We start from the raw sequence: 18473 nt of genomic DNA on the forward strand, positions 1-18473 counted from the left end.
ACTGGTAATCTTAAGGTTGTAATAAAATATTGATTTACGTGAATCAATACAACCAGTGAAGTACGTTAGAATCTGATTGGTTAACTATATTTCCAGATGGTCAATTCATCTTAATAAAATATGTATGAATATAATTTTAGTATCTTAAAGACACCTCATCACTTTGTATGAAGAATAAAGTGGTCTTAACTTTAGTTATTCTGATACTACTTAACGATCCTGAAACAAATGTAATACAAAGTCTTATTCAGACTCTTAGGCATACATTAGGCTTCTAAAATAGAAACAAATGAATGTTCTTAATTTATTCTCACTCCAGACCATTTTTCAGATGCTGGTTCGAGTTGAATTTATCACACTTAAGATAAAAGTTATACATAATTTTATTTAATCAGAGATGTTGTGGCTACTCTCTAATTAATTAAAATTATATATGTTATTTATATTCTTTATCTCAAAATAATAATTTGAGATATGAATTATTTCAACTTATATAGAAAACTTTTATCATCATTTGCAAGTAACATATTGTCTACGTATAAAACAAATATTACTCCCACTAACCTTCTGGTATATAATTATTTCCATAATTCTCTTTTCAAACCTAAAGGAAAAGATGATATAATACCAATTTGTGAGATGTTTGTTTTAATCTATAGGTAGACACTTTAAGCTTGCATATTCTCACCACTTATTAGAGGAAAATCTTTATGGCAGTCTGTATACCTTCTCCTCTAGTTCACTGTTTAGAATTGATTAATGAATTAAAACAAGCAACAAATGCCAATGTCTATAATATAATCTTTTATAAAAACAAGTGAGAATGCAGATCTCCTTTGTTATTGATTCTTATTTCAAAATGAACTTCTTAGCAATGAATATTCTTTTATATCTTTATGTTTCTCAATGTTGTCTAATGAAGATTATTGGTGAAAAAATCTATGCTTAATTAATGTTCTCCACCCCATTAGGCAACTTTACTAAAGATAAACTTTATTGCTCTTTAAGATATTCATTTCTTCATTCGTGGCATATTGTACGACAACTTCAATTCTTTATCATTCTATAATTTAATTTGCGTCTCAAATTAATATTGTAGTTGAACTCTTATTGTACAAAATGTAATCACTAGAAAACATTGATCTTATTGTTCTAATAAGTCATCTTAAGGATGAACCAACAAACTCTTAAAAGAGCAAATAGTTCAATATGCATGTTATTTTAGCAATTACTAAATAACATAACTTATTAGAATTTTATCAATGGCTTGTAGATTATTAATGATTAGTTATGAATTCTCAATAACCATTAACCTTAAGGGTTGTTGTGAATCATAATTAATCTAACACTTGAGGTGGAAGTTTGAGAAAATATGAATGATCTTTCTCTAAAACTAGGTTCCTAGATTGATCACTCCCACTGATCAAGTCAATTCTTAATTCCACAGTTCTAGTGTTGTGAGATGGATAATAAAATATGTAACCCTTAAACCTTATAGCTTTTCAAATGAAATATGCTCATTTATGGTTTTGGGCCCAGATCTTTTCTTCGACAATTGTACTCTAACTATATATGGGTATTTATAAAATGTGTACATGTCATCCAGTCGGTTTTCAACCTTATCACAGCTCAAAATATATTTGAGAAACAACTTTGGTTAGAACACGATTCGATATGTACACCCCCATTGAAGAGTATCAATAGACAAAGATTTAGGAAAGTTTGGAGTTGGCTATGTAGGCTCCACCCCATGTCCAAAAAATGCTTAGTTTCTTAAATCTGTCACACACTATAATTTGGGTGTACCAAGCATATGTATCGGGCAATGAACCCATGCTTTTAAAGAAATTTTGCAAATAGACTGTGACTTTATCCATACTCACGAATTTTAATGTAGTATTCTCCATTTTATATTTGATCTCACTATCTTAATATGCAAAATACACCATTTCTCTACTTAAGATTTAAATGTCTTTGAAACATATAAATCTATACTTTTGTAGAAAAATTATTTATGTGAGTAATCGTTAAAAATGAGATGTAAAATTTGAGTCCATGTCTTCAAAATTAATTGATTTGTATAATTTCTAATATGATAGAATTCTAGTATGCACCGATTTTGACTTGTTGGATTACATATTCTTCATGAAATTCACACAAGTTCTAAATAAAGTTAGTAAAATCAAGTGAATATCCCCACCATTTACTAACATTTATTCTATTTATGGAGATATGTCCATAATCTTTGGTGTTATAATGTAGATGAATTCTTATTGATAACACATTTCTTATTGTCAGATTGAACTTGCATATCTTTATGAGTGACATCATTTTATAGTAAAGACCTTTAAACGTGTCTAAATCAAGTTTCAAAAGAAGCTTGGAACATAAAGGTCTTTGCTAATTTTAAAACAAAGTCACTACTATATTGTTTGTTCCTTAAACTTCTAAATGTGAGAAGTTATCTTGTCTGTGGATAAGATTTGCTCACAGTTACTGACTTTCTTAGGTTTATTTGTAAACCTTTAAGAAATTATGAATGTGGAATAACAATCTAAAATAATCCACTATGTGTTAATAATCACATTAACTATATTAGAATGAATTCATACACAATAAATTAAAATTTATTGGTGATAATAAAGTGTGATTTATTTTTCTTAATTATACAGTAAAAACTGTACATTTTAGATGAAGTTATCAGAATAAATTTTGGAAATTTCTACTGGTATGGAAGAAATTTATAAATAGTGATGTAATAAAATTACATACATAGTTTTGAGGTTTAAATGAATCATGTTTTTACGAATGAATAAACATGCTTAAATATGAAATCTTATTAAACAAAAATTACCTGTGGGCTAAATTTTTAATTTAATAAGATTAGATTTAGATGTAGATTATGATAGATTTACACAATTTATGAAAAAACTTTAAGTTTAATATTTCTATCTCAATGAAAGGTATGAAACACTTAATTATTTATAAATGTTTCAAAATTTTATACTTTATTATAAAATTATTAAATTAAATCTACATAATTTCTGTGGGATAAATTAAGAGAATTTAATTTAACATATTAATTATGTAAATATAATAAAATCCCTGTATGGTAAGATTATTATGTTCACATAATTCATGTCCATCATGTGATCTTGATCCACTTAATATATATAATTTTATATAATTAAGGATGCTGCGGCTACTCCCTAATTATTTAAAATTATGTGGTTCACTAGACACCAAAGTATAAACTGAAGATTAAAATTTTACTAAATCCAAAATTGCCTGTGGGCTAAATTTTAAATTTAATAAAATTAGATGAACTTTATGATAGATTTAATTAAACAATTAGTTTAGGAAAATGAAGGTTTATTATCTATCTTTAATTAAATTTGTGATAACACTATTAAATTAAATCCCCATAACTCCCTGTGGGGTAAATTAAGAGAATTTAATTTAACAAATTATCCTAATTAATTATACAAATATAATAAAATCCCTGTGGGGTAAAATTATTATACCTATATAATTAATTACAAGTTATGTCCATTAAGGTGAATTTTAATTAATATATAATTTTATACAAATAAGGATGCTGTGGCTACTCCCTAATTATATAAAATTATATTTTCACTTTGACATTAGGTATTGGGCTCTACCTAAAAGTAATTTCGTTATTAACATAATAAACAATCACTGAGATTAGTGCTCCTAGTGTGGTCGTCCGAAGATCATTAAAAACCGTTCTAGATATGAGCATTTGTCCCAAGTTCATGTTTTCTTATGTCTAACCACAAAATTACTTACATTTTATTTATATTTTATTCATTTTAGGAAGTTTTATGAATATTTTATGAATAATTTTATGAAGTTTTATGAAACTTAATGTGCTATAATAAAATATTCAACCTATCTTAATGTTTGAATATTGGTAAATATATCTAGCACTATAAAAGGAATTTATGTATAGAATTTAAATCATACAAATCAAAATTAATTGTATTAAAAATAAATTTGCCAAATAAATACAATTATTGTATGATAATAAATTAAATGCTTAATTCCATAATATATAATTAATTATGCATTCATGACCATATAATATCTTAAATATTTGCACTAATAATTAATTTGTATAAATAAGGTAAATATACAAATTAGTACAATTAATTATATGAAATGAATTAAATGCAAAATTAAAAAATATACTTAATGGCAGATTATCAATTAATTTAATCAATAAATTACTTAATTGGTAAATAAATATAATAATTGCGCACTTAATTGTAGAATAATTAAATATTCACATTCTTAAAATATCACAATTATTGTAATTACATGTAAAAATAAAGCATGTAATTAATTTACCAAATTAAAAACTTTCCATAATAATTTATTACTAAATAACATATAATATATGAAGATATATATTAAATAAGAATGGAAAGTTTAAACAAATGTAATTTAATTGACTAAATAAACAAAATAAGGAAATAAAATAAAATTCCAAAAATAAATCAAAATAATAAAATTTCGGAATTTTCTTAAATTTTTCTTAATTTTCCTTTTTTTTTTTTTTGAAAAATCTGTCCTGAAAAATGACATAATAAATTTTCCTTAAACTTCCAAAAATTATGAAATCAATTCCAAAATGATCTAAATGAAAAAATTAAGAGATCTATATTGATTTCAAGCATTGAAAACACGCAAAATGTATACTTTAATTTCAAAAGGTGTTCTCGGGTCCGAATAGATTTTTCCAGTAAAGTTTTCAGATTTTAAGGTATTAAAATTATTTTGATGCACAAAATCGATCTATAATATCTTATGAATATAGTAATACATATAGAATTCAAAATAAATACCAAAAATAAAAACGGAAAAAATACGGACCGAAGCATAAAACTTTCATGTATATATATACTCGTATACAATATATACTGCATAAAATCATCATTAATGTATGGAAGAGAGTATTACATACAATTTCATGCAATAAAAGTATATATAAAATATATATATACGTATATATATACAACAATACTTACGTATATATATAATATATATAAACAAAATTAAAATATGAATATATATATGTATATACGTAGATTGAATTAAAATGTATATATATGATCGGAATTATATGAATATGAATATATATATAAAATATATATAAATTAAGAACCGATCATATACGTATATATATTTATATATGAAGATGTATATGAATATAAATATATACATGTATATATATATGAAGATGAATATGAATATAAATATATATGTATAAAAAAGAATTGAGTATGAATGTATATATATAATCAGGATTATATAATATGGAAGTATATATATATAAAATATATATAATTTATATTATAAATGAAGAACCCCGTAAAAGTATATATATATAAAACTCAAAATAAATCAAGGCAGAGATATATAATCCGCTCTGATACCAACTGTTAGACATTTATTTGTATAGACTAAAACATACATGATTATGAATAAAGTGCGGAATCAATAAATCATATATGCACTATAATTTAAAGATCGAAATACATTCAGCCATTGATTCTTGAGCTTTAAACCCACATAAGTTTTGATCTGCAAAGGAAACTGGTTGATGTGGGTAATCGGGCTTCCTCGCTCTCTCAACTCTCTTTAGATGGAATTTGCTGTTATGAACAGAATGAGTGAGGAGCTCGGGGACCGAGACCCTATATTTATAGGTGAGATACTCCATCGATTCGCGCCACATTAATTGTCAGAATATTTTGACAATTAATTCAGGAAATCAAATCAGGTAATGAATATAGAAATCTGACCATATGTAGAATATTACATAATTGATTTTGTCCAGATTCAATGAATATAAAATATTCATTTATCAGAAAATTAATTATTTATTTATTTCCTTAAATAAAAATTTATTTCTTTAAATAGAAATATATTTCCTTAAATAAAATATTCTTATAAGTAACATTTTTGGATTTTTTGATGAAGGCTTTAGATGGAAATAATTTTGTGAAAAAAAAAAAAGAATAACTAACATAATGATTTGGTGAATTATATGTATGACATCTAAAATGAGTGTTTCCAAAATAAATAACATTTAGATGAGCAAACAAAAAAATATAGCATTGTTTCTTACTTTTGACCATGATGCAATTTTATGGGATGGATTTTCTGGGATGGATTGATGGAGAAAAATGATCATATATAATGATGAACCTGAAAAATTTAGGCCATAGCATAACAAAATCAAGGGCGGCTAATAGCCTGTGCAACCTGGGCAGTTGCACAGGGTCCCAAAATAATAGGAAATTATTATTATTATTATTATTATTTTGAAAATATAAAAAGAATTAATATTGAGGATAGGAAAGGTTGTTATTGATAGTTTTGCATAACATAACGTTAATATTAATGTTATGTACAATTATTATATAAATACATAATTAACATTCCCATTTTTATCTCATTCTTTCTCTTTCTCTCATTCTTTTTTTTAAGAAAATCAGTATCATTCTCTTCCTTTCTCATATTTTTAAATCAATATTAATTTTTGGCTGCCATCAATTCTTATAAAAAAAGCCAAGTATATATATATATTATATAATATAAATGTTACATAAGATTTATATATTGTTTATATATATTCTCTTTCTCTAATCTCTATAATATATATATATATAGATATTTATTTATTTTTTTAGATTGGAGCTTTCACTTGGTGGTTGGTTTGCTTTTTTTTTTTCACTTGGTGATTGTGGTATTGGGCAATTGACGATATTGAATTTATAATAGCAACAAATACCAGGTTCTTTTGTTCCTTTATTCACTTCTAATTTAATTATTACTCTCTTGATTATTCTTTGAAATATTATATTAGTTCTTTTTTTTACTATGCCTCCCAATATTAGAAAACATGAGTCTGGGTATGAAAAACGTAAGATGGTTGATCAATTCGCTTCAAAAAGTGTGCGAAGAATGACATTTTTTAAATAGAAGGTTGATACTTACTTAAAGTTGTAATGAAATAAATAACAATTATTATAATAAAATAATTTTTTTTTTATTAGGGGCCTAAAATTTAAGATTGGAACAGGGCCTCCAAAATGTTTAAGACGGCCCTGAACAAAATACATTAAATAATATACCTAATTTTTAAAGGAAAGTGAGGATAAATGGAATAATATAAATTAATTGAGATAATGTATGCATGGACTTACCATGTTGTTTTGGAAGAGAAACATGATATGTTGATGATGCTCGTAAATTGGGATTGAAGGTAATGTGATAGGAGCACGTATATCCTTTTATTAGGATTGGAATGGGATAAGACTGCAATACCAATAGATAGTCTAGTAAGTTACATTTGATTAATATTTAATTAATTATTAGAATGTGAAAGGTTAATAGTTAATTCTTAGATTATTATAGAGTTAATGTTTAGTTTTATAATTTATTACAATTACAATTAGAATGAAACTATTAGAAAGGGAACGAATTTTGTTAACATTTGTATTATTATTTTTAAATTAAATGATAAATCTATATCTATATATATAATGTGAATGAGGTTTAATTTTATTCCATTAATTACTTTAGGTGTTTTCATCACTTACATTTAGTAACTTAAGTAGAGTTAAATTTGAAAAATTAGAAAAAAAAAAAAACTAAAAAATTAAGAAAAGATAGATTAGGAAAAAATTCGTAGCATGGAATACTGAATTTTTAAGCTGCTACTTAATCATGCTTAGAGTTTGCATTATATAAATATTTATAGATGAATAAATCATATATATAATTGTTTTAATAAATAATAAAAAGTTGAAAAAAGAAACAATAGAAAGGGTAAAAAAAGAAGAAAAAAAATATTATTATTATTAATTTAAAAGAGAAAGATATAAAAAAAAAATATATATTGTTGAATAATAATAATAAAATGTATTATAAATGGTGTGAATAATAATGATAATAATAAAAAGTGTAATAAATGATGTGAGTTATAAAAATGAGGAGACACTATAATTTAATGATCTATATAAAAATATGTAGTTTGTATAATTAAAATGAGAGAAATAAAACAAAAAAAAAATAAGAGAAGAAAGATTAGGAAGAAAAGATCATTTAAGATGCCACATTGAATATTTTAAACCTTCCTTTATATTGATATATTGATTCTTATTTAAATAATGCTATCTTTTCATTTTCATAACTCACAATATAACAAAAATAATTACACCACATAAATTATATTTGATGTTACTATTGAAAGTATAAAATGATTGTTGGATTCCTTACATTTTATCTTTTCTTTTCTAATCTCTTTTTGTGTTTGGAAAATGCAGAATTGAGATTGAATATGTTGAAAGTCATGAGAAATTTGAAGAGGAGGATGCTATCAAGATTTTGATGATGGTAAAGTTGATTCCATCTAATGTATATTTGTATAGGATGGAATGTATTCCAATTTCCTCTTTATTATATATGTTTATGATTATGAAAAATTATTCAAATTTATTTATAAGATGTACTCATATAAAGCTAAATGATGCACTAACTAGAAGAAGATAATAAACATGCGTGGCTACATTTTTAAGTATTAATTATTGTTTTTCTTTGTTAAATTCAATTATTTTTTGAAGTTTTTTTTATATAATTTTATTTTTATTTAATTACTATTTTATATTGACTTCATAATTTTTATCTTTTGTATTTTTATATATAGATAATTTATGTAAATATATTTTATATTATGTTTACTCTCTTCTTTCAATTCTTCTATATTATTCGTATATTTTATTTTTGCAAAAAAAAAAAAAAAATTATGCCGAAAATAATAGATCCGAATAATATAATAATATATATTAACATATGTGCCACATTGTATAGATTAATAATCAATTATAATTATATATAATGATCTTAATAGTTTTTGTAATAATAATCTTAATAATTAACTATTTATAACTATTTAATAATTAATATATACAAAACTCACTATATTTTTAAATTTTTTTGCTAATAATAATCCTAATAAAATTAATTATATGTAACTATAATAATATATATATAAAACTCATCATCCTATCAATATAAAAATTGACAACATATTACAATAATTAAATCACAATTAATTACACTAATTCTATTGTTCTTTAGCTCTATTATTCAAATTAATTATAATAATACATAATTATTCTATTTTTTTTGGCTAATAATATTGATGCTCTTAATAATTAACTATAAGTCTATATGCAATTGTTGTAATATATACAAAACCCATCCTATTCTCCCTCTAATTTTCTATTTTTTTAATTTGTAGTTTTTTTTCCTAATTTTTTATTTAATATAATAATATTAATAATAAAAAATAATATAATAACCCTTATTCATAGGTACTTCAAGAAAAAAAAATATATCTTATAATGAAAATAAATAATTTGTAGCAGTTTTATAAAATTATTTATAGCAATTTTGTAAAATATTATTATATCTCAAGTCTTATTATATAGACATCTAATTGTATTTTTAATTTTATTTTATTTACTCTCTCATTATGACTTATTGGTAGTAATCTAATAATAAGTAAAACCAACCGTCATCTAATACTAATCATTAATAAAAAATAAAGAAATACAATTAATGTTTCCAACAATATTGTAAATCTATTTTTTCAATTCTATTACATGTTATTATTATTAATAAAAAATAAAAAATCATTAAAAAAAAGTATCACTATTCATAAATGAATCAAATTATACATACATATTACACTGAGTAGTTTTAATTTTATAAATTATACTATTAAATTAACAAAGTATGATTCATAAATTTAATATAGATACTTTAAATTATAATATACAATATATTTTTACTAATTAAGCAAAGAGATAATATTTAAGCAAAAATTATATATATTTTTTTTTTAAAAAATAAAGTGATTTTTTAAAAATAATTAGTAAACTAAAATTTTTTGTTACTACTTCAATTTAAATTTTCTAAAAAATTATAAGGTTTGTACATATTATAAATATTTAGGATTTTTTTTAGGTGAGAGCACCACTTTTGCTCTCACCTATGAGAGCATTTTCTTTTAGTTTTGATTGGTTTAGTAATGAAGGTGCATGAGATTAAAATGAATTGTGGAACATGTTAGTTTTTTAATGTTTTTTTTTTTAATTTTTTTACAAAAAATGAACAACTTTTTATTAAAAACATTAATAAACACTAAGATTAATAAAGTAAAACGATTTGAGTTAACTAATTTAATTATCATTCTTAAAGAGTATTAATGTTTTTTTATATATATAAAAAAAGAGAAGAGTATTAATGTTTTCAAAAAAATCTTTTCATTCATCAAATAAAAAAAAAAACCTTTCTATAATCAATACATTATATATGAATTGAAGAAGAAAAATGGTATAGATAATTCTATGAGGAAGAGATAATGCTTTCAAAGAAAGGGATAATACAAAAGTGGTCCTCTTTATTTTAGCTAAATTTTGTTGGAAATTATTTTACCAGGATCTTAGATCTACTCACAAGTATGTTTATTAACATCCTAAATATGAACTTTCTAAAACGATAAATTAAACACATATAAAGTTTAGGAAACCTTACATTGGGTGCAGCGGAATATAATGACTCATTCCGTTCAGATATCTAGCCCTTGATTCCTTTCTGTAGCAGAGCATTATCAATATCTGAACCTGGATCTCTTTTTCTGAATCTTTGATGCTGAAACTCCTTTGCTGATGATCTTTCTTCACGATCTTCCTCACTATGATTGAGGTATCACTTGATGTGTGTGGGCACTACTCATACACTAAGGATTTTCGAAATTTCAATGGAAGAAGAGAGAGAGAGTGGTCAGCTAAAGATAGGGAGAGAGAAGGCTCAGTTTTTCTGAATAGAAAAAAGTCAGAAGAAAAGTGTAATTTTTCTGAAGCCTTCACTATCTATTTATAGCATTCCACTAGGGTTAGATTTGAATTATATGACATTAAAATAATGAAAAAATCAATTTAAAATGCTACAATAGGTGGCCGGCCATGCCTTTAATGGATTGGGCCTTGGGCTTTGCAATTTTGCAATTTTAACACCTTTTGTATCTGATTTTCTCAAAAATGCCAATTTCCTAATTCAATCATTTAAATGCCAATTCTAACTATTTAATAACTATAAATAATTATTAAATAATATTGTCATTTATCATATTTATTAATTGAACCATACAAAGTATCATAATTAACAAATATGCCCCTATAAACTCTTTCTTTACAATTTCGCCCTTACTTAGTGAAAAATTCACAAATAGACATAGTCTAATTTGAGAATTATAATTGATTAATCAAAACCAATTACATGAGTCTTACAAGCAATATTATCTCAACTAGTGGGGGGACCATGGGTCTATATAACCGAGCTTCCAATAAGTAGATCAAGAATTTAGCACTAAAATTCACTAACTTATTAATTCTTCGTTGAATCCACGCATAGAACTTAGAATTGCACTCTCAGTATATAGAATGCTCTATATGTTCCACCATATAGACACATCATTAGTTATCCATTGTTATAATCCTAATGTGATCAATGATCCTCTATATGAATGATCTACACTGTAAAGGGATTAAATTACCGTTACACCCTACAATGTATTTATTCCTTAAAACACTTGACCCCGTATAAATGATATTTCAGCTTATGTGAAATGAGTACTCCACCATTTATATTTGTTTGGTCAAGCTCGAAGGAGATCATCCTTTGCTTACTATTCGCCAGATAGAAGCTATAGATTCCATGTTTATGATAGCGCTCCCACTCAATTGCACTACCGTGTTCCCAAAAAGTACGTATCACCCTGACCAAAAGGTAGGCTTAACTAACAATTCAAGGAACACGAATAGCCTTTCAAGAATGAGCCTAATCGTAACAGGATTAAGATCATTTGATCTAGGATCAACTAGGCGATATTGACTTGAATAGATGTTACGGTAAGTTTAATAAATCTAAGTCAAAGTTCAATATCGGTCCCTTCCGATGCATACTCCATGCATCCAACCTGAGCTTTACTTTAACCAATGTTCTGGAAAGAACATAACACTTCTCCAAATGCAGGTAAACTCTTGTTGTAGATTATCATATCAGTAAAACCCTGTGTCTGATAAATCTAGGAAACTTTATTCACATAGTCACGTTTACTTTCCAATGTGTTGACGGCACAATAAACAGGATCAAGTATGTGAAAAGGGTTTCAGATGAATTTATACATTATGTACATATAATCATGAAATAAATCATGTGAACCATGCAACATTAAATGTTATTTTTGATCTATATTAATAAGTAAATCTGATTATATTGAAATGAGTTTTATTTAGGGCATAAAACCCAACAAATTTTAGTTTGGACTCTTTGTTTTAAGAAATTATAAAAATGATCATATGTTTATTAAGATGGTAAAAAATTGTCCCATATCGACACAATTTTAGTCAAATTTTGTTTAAACATTTTCTTTTCTGATTCAGCTTAAATGAGGTTTTAGATGATTTGAAAAATTAATTGTTAAAAATAAATAATATTGTTAGTCTTTTTGAAAGAAAAAAATTCACAAAAAACATATTCAAGGGATCATTTTTTTACCCTATTAATTATCAAAGGGTCCTTTTTGTTATTTTTCATAATAAAAGATCCAAAATAGAATTTAACAATAACATAGGAGACTTTTTTTTGTATTATTCTTTCAAAGAAACCTAAATTTTATTTGTAAAAAATAAGCTCCATCTTCTCTAAAAATAAATAAATAAATAAATAAGTTCCATCTTTAAAAGATCATACACGTGTATTGATTTCTATTTTTTTAATTATTAGTTTAAAAATATTTACAAATGTGTGATTATTATTATTATGGTTTTATTTTAAGAAAATGAACTTTATTGTTAGTGGGTAGTTTTTTTTTTTTTTTTTTTATTTTTTATTTTTCTTAAAGAATAAATTAAAATAAAAGAAGTTATTAATTCTGTATGAGATATTCTATTGTAGTCAAATTAATTATTACCATTAGATTGAGAATCAAAGGCTATAAAAATGCTTTTATTTTTATGAGCAAAAGTGATGCCCTCACTTAAGGAGTACTCTAAATATTTATGTATATATTTGACAAATTTATAATTTTATTTTAAAAAATTTCACATCTTTTTATTTATTAAATAATTTTTTTTTTTTATTTGTGCAAAGCTCAATTTTATTAATATTAATTGATAAATTATTTTACTAACTATAATATATAGTTCTTTCAGACCGTGCAACGCGCGACCCAGTTTTCTAGTTCAAATATAAAGACCCGTTCCAATTCTATTTTTACATTATTTTTTACTTTATATTTAAGCCATTAGATCTAATTATATCTAAGGTTTCAAATTAAATTAGGTGAACAAATAGAAAAGAAAAAAAAAATCCCAAATCGTGACTTTTCTTCCTCTTCCCTTTATGCGTCAAACTCCATAGTCGTGGAACTTCCGTCTCTGTTGCTGCCGTGGAAATCTCGTTGCTTCTGCTGTCATCGAACTCTCATTGCTTCTGCTGTCATCGAACTCCCATCGCTACTGCCAACGTCTCTGTCAACACTCCTAGTGGTCGCCTATTTTACCCAACCTTTCTTCAGGTTTGATCTTATTTAATAAAGAAACAAAATCAATCTTCTTCATGTGCAAATAACTAGAATATTGAAGGTGATTTCCAAATTGATAGGCTTTGGGACTAATTCTTCAATTTTTGTAAGAATGGAGTGATTAAAATGTTCTGACTTTAGTTCTTACTTTGATAGTTTGACTCTTGCATAGTTGGGCATTAGGTTGTTCTTTATTAATTTGGTTTTCTATTTTAATGAAGGTGTTGTGTTGTAGTTCTTGATTAATTTTTTGGTAGGATGTGGTGTTATTCTTATATATTGGTTTGTAGTTTTTGATTAACGTTCGGGCAGGATGTGTTGCAGGTCTTGATCAATGCATTTTAATAGTCGGTAAGGAGCGATATCTTGTAGATTGTATAAGTTAAATTAAATGAATAGAGATTACAAAATAAAACTAATAAATATGCTTTATTCTTCCCTGTGATAAAAAGCAACAGCCACTGGTGGTTTCAAATTTGACGGTGGCAGTAATGACAGAAGAGTGGAGAAATTGGCTTAAAGCCTTAAACTCAAGTTTGAGTTTCTTTTCTTAGGTCACTGCTGGTGGAACTTAAGTGTGTGATAGTGAATAGAGTTCTAGATGGGATAGAAACAATTATTTAAAAGTGTATATACTGTGTATTTGAGTTTAGGTCATGAGAATATTTGCAAGATCTAAAAATTGTGTTATATTTGGCACAAAAAAGTAGCTTTTTGTAGATCTACATCAAATTTTAACATTGTGTTCCAGCCATTGAAATGTATATGTTTAAGTATTAAGTGCGGAATTAATCAAACATATATACACTATGAATAAGGATCGAAATACCTCCAGCCATTGAATCTTGAGCTTCAAACCCACATAAGCTTTGATCTGCAAAGGAAATTGACTACCATGGGTAATCGGGCTTCCTCGCTCTCTCAACTCTCTTTAGATGGAATTTGCTGTTATGAACAGAATGAGTGAGGAGCTCGGGGACCGAGACCCTATATTTATAGGTGAGATACTCCATCAGTATCTGTGCCACATTAATTGTCAGAATATTTTGACAATTAATTCAGGAAATCAAATCAGGTAATGAATATTTAAATCTGACCATATATAGAATATTACGTAAATGATTTTGTCCAGATTCAATGAATATAAAATATTCATTTATCACAAAATCAATTATTTATTTTATTTCCTTAAATAGAAATATATTTCTTAAAATAAAAATATTCTTATATTCTCCCACTTGGTCAGCATTTAAACTAAAACATTCAAACCCAAACGTTCCTCATTATATAATAAACATACGAATCATAGCGACATGTCCTCATTATAAGTCGAGTATTATCTTCCATGTATTACGATATATTTATTATATAACAATGTACTTTATGTGGCAATGTACTTAAGTGAATAAACCCTAACCCTTATGTTTATTCAGGTCCTCTTACGATAATTTTCTCAGATGAAATTAAGGTGCACATAAATATGAGAAAATATCGAAATTAGAGTTTCATTAAATAATTTTTGGTTGTACAAATAAAAAAACTGCATATGGGTTAACTGAATCCCATATTTACTTTATGATCCTTGAATTTGTGTTGCGGCATGCCTTTAGTCAAGGATCTATGCGATCACCCAATTCAGTTTGCGTGATTAATGACCACTTATCACGCCTTTTTTATGGCTAAATACTTAATGTCGATATGCTAGCTTCGACCAGTACTCTTAGAGTTATTAGCCATAAATATTGTAGCTGAATTTATCGCAAAATTTTCTTAATGGCCTAATGAAACTGTAATTCTGAACTCTAGGCCTACTATGAAACTCTATAATACATCATACGAGATGTATCCTCAAAACAATAAATGAATCTGACTTCTATAGTGGAAATAACAATCAAGATTCTCTACAATATAACTTACTGGTAATCTTAAGGACGTAATAAAATATTGATTTACGTGAATAAATACAACCAGTGAAGTATGTTAGAATCTAATTGGTTAACTATATTTCCAGATGGTCAATTCATCTTAAAATATGTATGAATATAATTTTTAGTATTTTAAAGATACCTCATCACTTTGTATGAAAAATAAAGTGGTCTTAACTTTAGTTATTCTGATACTACTTAACGATCCTGAAACAAATGTAATGCAAAGTCTTATTCAGACTCTTAGGCATACATTAGGCTTCTAAAATAGAAGCAAATGAATGTTCTTAATTTATTCTCACTCCACATCATTTTTCAGATGCTAGTTCGAGTTATATTTATCACACTTAAAGATAAAAGTTATATCAGATGAATAATACATAATTTTATTTAATCAGAGATGCTGTGGCTACTCTCTAATTAATTAAAATTATATATATTATTTATATTCCTTATCTCAAAATAATAATTTGAGATATGAATTATTTCAACTTATATAGAAAACTTTTATCATCATTTGCAAGTAACATATTGTCTACGTATAAAACAAATATTACTCTCACTAACCTTCTGGTATATAATTATTTCCATAATTCTCTTTTCAAACCTAAAGGAAAAGATGATATAATACCAATTTGTGAGATGTTTGTTTTAATCTATAGGTAGACACTTTAAGCTTGCATATGTTCACCACTATTAGAGGAAAATCTTTATGGCAGTCTATATACCTTCTCCTCTAGTTCACTATTTGGAATTGATTAATGAATTAAAACAAGCAACAAATGCCAAGGTCTATAATAGAATCTTTTATAAAAACAATTGAGAATGTAAATCTCCTTTGTTATTGATTCTTAGTTCAAAATGAACTTCTTAGCAATGAATATTCTTTTATATCTTTATGTTTCTCAATGTTGCCTAATGAATATTATTGGTGAAAAAACCTATGCTTAATTAATGTTCTCCACCCCATTAGGCAACTTTACTAAAGATAAACTTTATTGCTATTTAAGATATTCATTTCTTCATTCATGGCATATTGTACTACAACTTCAATTCTTTATCATTCTATAATTTAATTTGTGTCTCAAATTAATATTGTAGTTGAACTCTTATTGTACAAAATGTGATCACTAGAATACATTGATCTTACTGTTCTAATAAGTCATCTTAAGGATGGACCAACAAACTCTTAAAAGAGCAAATGGTTCAATAGCATGTTATTTTAGAAATTGTAAGCAATTACTAAATAACATAACTTATTAGAATTTTACCAATGACTTGTATATTATTAATGATTAGTTATGAATTCTCAATAACCAGTAATCTTAAGGGTTTTTTGAATCATAATTAATCTAACACTTGAGGTGGAAGTTTGAGAAAATATGAATGATCTTTCTCGGAAACTAGGTTCCTAGATTGATCACTCCCACTGATCAAGTCAATTCTTAATTCCACAATTCTAGTGTTGTGAGATGGATAATAAAATATGTAACTCTTAAACCTTATAGCTTTTCAAATGAAATATGCTCATTTATGGTTTAGGGCCCAGATCTTTTCTTTGACAATTGTACTCTAACTATATATGGGTATTTATAAAATGTGTACATGTTATCAAGTCGGTTTTCAACCTTATCACAACTCAAAATATGTTTGAGAAACAACTTTGGTTAGAACACGATTCGATATGTACACCCCATTGTTGATTATCAATAGACAAAGATTTAGGAAAGATTGGAGTTTGCTATGTAGCCTCCACCCCATGTCCAAAAAATGCTTAGTTTCTTAAATCTGTTACACACTATAATTTAGGTGTACCAAGCATATGTATCGGGCAATGAACCCATGCTTTTAAAGAAACTTTGCAAATAGACTGGGAGTTTATCCATACTCACGAATTTTAATGTAGTATTCTCCATTTTATATTTGATCTCACTATCTTAATATGCAAAATGCATCATTTCTCTACTTAAGATTTAAATGTCTTTGAAACATATAAATCTATACTTTTGTAGAAAAATTATTTATGTGAGTAATCGTCAAAAAAGAGATGCAAAATTTGAGTCCATGTCTTCAAAATTAATTGACTTGTATGATTTCTAATGTGATAGAATTCTAGTATGCACCGATTTTGACTTGTTGGAATACATATTCTTAATGAAATTCACACAAGTTCTAAATAAAGTTAGTAAAATCTAGTGTAATGAAGATCCCCACCATTTACTAACATTTATTCTATTTATGGAGATATGTTCCATAATTTTTGGTGCTATAATGTAGAAGAATTCTTTATTAATAACACATTTCTTATTGTCAGATTGAACTTGCATATCTTTATGAGTGACATCATTTGTAGTAAAGACCTCTTAATGTGTCTAAATCAAGTTTCAATAGAATCTTGGAACATAAAGGTCTTTGCCAATTTTAAAACAAAGCCACTACTGTATTGCTTGTTCCTTAAACTTCTAAATGTGAGAACTTATCTTGTCTGTGGATAAGATTTGCTCACAGTTACTGACTTTCTTAGGTTTATTTGTAAACCTTGCAAGAAATTTATGAATGTGGAATAACAATCTAAAATAATCCACTATGTGTTAATAATCACATTAACTATATTAGAATGAATTCATACACAATAAATTAAAATTTATTGGTGATAATAAAGTGTGATTTATTTTTCTTAATTATACAGTAAAAGCGTACATTTTAGATTAAGTTATCAGAATAAATTTTTTTGGAAATTTCTACTGGTATGGAAGAAATTTATGAATAGTGATGTAATAAAATTACATATATAGTTTTGAGGTTTAAATGAATCATGTTTTTACCAATGAATAAACATGCTTACATATGAAATCTTATTAAAC

At 25.6% G+C, this 18473-nt stretch overlaps 1 protein-coding gene across 8 annotated transcripts in view; it reads left to right on the top strand.

Annotated features, from left to right (window-relative positions):
- The first annotated feature begins 13322 nt into the window (after nt 1-13322).
- LOC133036707 (uncharacterized) overlaps nt 13323-18473 on the top strand; it is a 28623-nt gene continuing 23472 nt past the window's right edge. For 2 of the 8 annotated variants that reach the window (XR_009687281.1, XM_061113396.1), the window contains exon 1: nt 13331-13678. The gene's annotated coding sequence lies outside the window, so the exon portion shown is untranslated. Of the gene's footprint in view, nt 13679-14008; nt 14465-18473 lie in introns of those variants that run through there. The other 6 variants (XR_009687285.1, XR_009687283.1, XR_009687282.1 and 3 more) reach the window with 6 other exon arrangements.

This window comes from Cannabis sativa, chromosome 4 (assembly GCF_029168945.1).
Source record: "Cannabis sativa cultivar Pink pepper isolate KNU-18-1 chromosome 4, ASM2916894v1, whole genome shotgun sequence".
In the NCBI taxonomy this organism is placed as follows: domain Eukaryota; kingdom Viridiplantae; phylum Streptophyta; class Magnoliopsida; order Rosales; family Cannabaceae; genus Cannabis; species Cannabis sativa.